Source organism: Portunus trituberculatus, chromosome 5 (assembly GCF_017591435.1).
Source record: "Portunus trituberculatus isolate SZX2019 chromosome 5, ASM1759143v1, whole genome shotgun sequence".
NCBI classification, from domain to species: domain Eukaryota; kingdom Metazoa; phylum Arthropoda; class Malacostraca; order Decapoda; family Portunidae; genus Portunus; species Portunus trituberculatus.
In genome coordinates this window covers 10,267,296-10,269,795 of record NC_059259.1, presented here as the reverse complement: position 1 = coordinate 10,269,795, position 2,500 = coordinate 10,267,296, and the positions used below count along the sequence as shown (strand labels likewise).

Sequence of the window (2,500 nt, the reverse complement as noted above, 5' to 3'; positions counted from 1 at the left end):
CCAGAGCGTCTATTTAGCGGTGGGAAAGCAGTGAGGCAGTGTTTCATATCACAGGAAGAGGAAATGGGACATGAGATAACTTGGTGGTATGAATATTGAAGACAGAAGTTGGTAATGGTGGAAGGAAATGCGTGGAAAAGTAAGTGTGGAGCGAGTGAAGGCTGGAGAATATTTGTCAGTGTGCAGTGAATATTGTGCTAACGAAGGTGAGTTTATTGAGAGTGTTTGTTATGGAAGTGTTAATAGAAGAGTAAATAATAGTAAAAGTAGTAGATATAGTAGTAGTGATGGTGTGAGTGAGTATTGACCCAGTTGTTTACCTTAGTTTTGTATACTGTACAGGGTTGGAGTGGGGATCATAGTGTCCTGTCTCCATGTCTCCATTTATTTATGCTAATCATGTGCTCTAACAAATTTATTATCAAATGTATTCACCTTCCTCCACCGTTCTGTGTGGAAAACTGTGTCTTCCAATATCCTTCACATACTGCCTCATCCTGATCTTATCCTTCTATGTGTGTGTGTGTGTGTGTGTGTGTGTGTGTGTGTGTGTGTGTGTGTGTCTCTCTCTCTCTCTCTTGGATATTTGCCAGGAAAACATCACGATTCTATATATTTATCACTGTTTCTCTTTCCTAACCTAACCTAACCTAACCTAACCTAACCTAACCTAACCTAACCTAACCTAACCTAACCTAACCTAACCTAACCTAACCTAACCTAACCTAACCTAACCTAACCTAACCTAACCTAACCTAACCTAACCTAACCTGACCTAACCTAACCTAACCTAACCTAACCTGACCTAACCTGACCTAACCTAACCTAACCTAACTTGACCTAACCTGACCTAACCTAACCTAACCTAACTTGACCTAAACCTAACCTAACCTAACCTAACTTGACCTAACCTGACCTAACCTAACCTAACCTAACTTGACCTAATCTGACCTAACCTAACCTAACCTAACTTGACCTAACCTGACCTAACCTAACCTAACCTAACTTGACCTAACCTGACCTAACCTAACCTAACTTGACCTAACCTGACCTAACCTAACCTAACCTAACCTAACCTAACCTAACCTAACCTAACTTAACCTAACTTAACCTAACCTAACCTAACCTAACTTAACTTGACCTAATTTAACCTAATTTAACCTCACCTCATCTAACCTAACCTGACCTAACCTCACCTAACCTAACCTCACCTCACCTCACCTAACCTAACCTAACCTAACCTAACCTAACCTTCCCTAACCTAACCTAACCTAACCTAACCTAACCTAACCTAACCTAACCTAACCTAACCTAACCTAACCTAACTTAACCTGACCTAACCTAACCTCACCTCACCTCACCTCACCTAACTCATTTTCTTTTCCATCTTTTCTTTCTATCGTTTTGTTGATACGAAATGAAAAAAAAAAGAAAATAGAAAAAATAATGATGTTCGTGTTTGTTGTTGTTTTGTGTGTGTGTGTCTGTGTGGTGTGTGTGTGTGTGTGTGTGTGTGTGTGTGTGTGTGTGTGTGTGTGTGTGTGTGTGTGTGTGCTCAGTGTTTCCCCTTTAGGGCATTATTGGCACACACACACACACACACACACACACACACACAGAGAGAGAGAGAGAAATGTAATATTTTTGTTTCGTTTTTAATCAAATTTGGATGAAGGAAGAATATTAATGTTGATAAGAGAGAGAGAGAGAGAGAGAGAGAGAGAGAGAGAGAAAACATTTAGAATACATTGTGATGGATTTCTGATTATCTCTCTCTCTCTCTCTCTCTCTCTCTCTCTCTCTTGACGTCATAACGATTAATTCCATTTCTTGCATATAAATAAATAAATAAACAAACAAATAAATGAAGTAAAAACGCAATAATGATAATAATGATAATAATAATAATAATAACAACAACAACAACAACAACAACAATAATAATAATAATAATAATAATAATAATAATAATAATAATAATGGAAGGCAGAAAATAAAATAAATGAAAAAAGATAAAAATAAAATTAGAATGAAGGAAAAGATAAAATATTTGTTGTTGTTGTTGTTGTTGTTGTTGTTGTTTACTTATGTTTGTTATTCCTCTCCTCTCTTGTTTTTTTTCTTCTTTTCTTTCTTTTCCTTTTCCACACACACACACACACACACACACACACACACACACACACACACACACACACACACACACACACACACACACACACACGTAAACAATAACAAAAGCGTCAAAAACTCAATTAACTAATGAATAAATGGAACAAGAGTAGATAAATAGGAAGATAAATGATAAAGGAACATAATAACGAAAGAAAAACACAATAACAATGAGAATCAAGAGAAATATTACGAATTATTAATAAAGGAAGGGGAGACTGAAGTAAATAAAAAATGAAAACTGTCACCTCTTCTTTTTTTCCATTCTTTCTTTAAAATCAGCAAAGTAGATGTGTATTTCAGCGAGCTCCTTTCATCCCCAACTCAG

General features: G+C 36.5%; 1 protein-coding gene across 1 annotated transcript in view; it reads left to right on the top strand.

The window, feature by feature from the left end:
- LOC123514654 (beta-1,4-glucuronyltransferase 1-like) overlaps positions 1–2,500 on the top strand; it is a 39,425-nt gene that overhangs the window by 4,226 nt on the left and 32,699 nt on the right. The window lies entirely within an intron of this gene.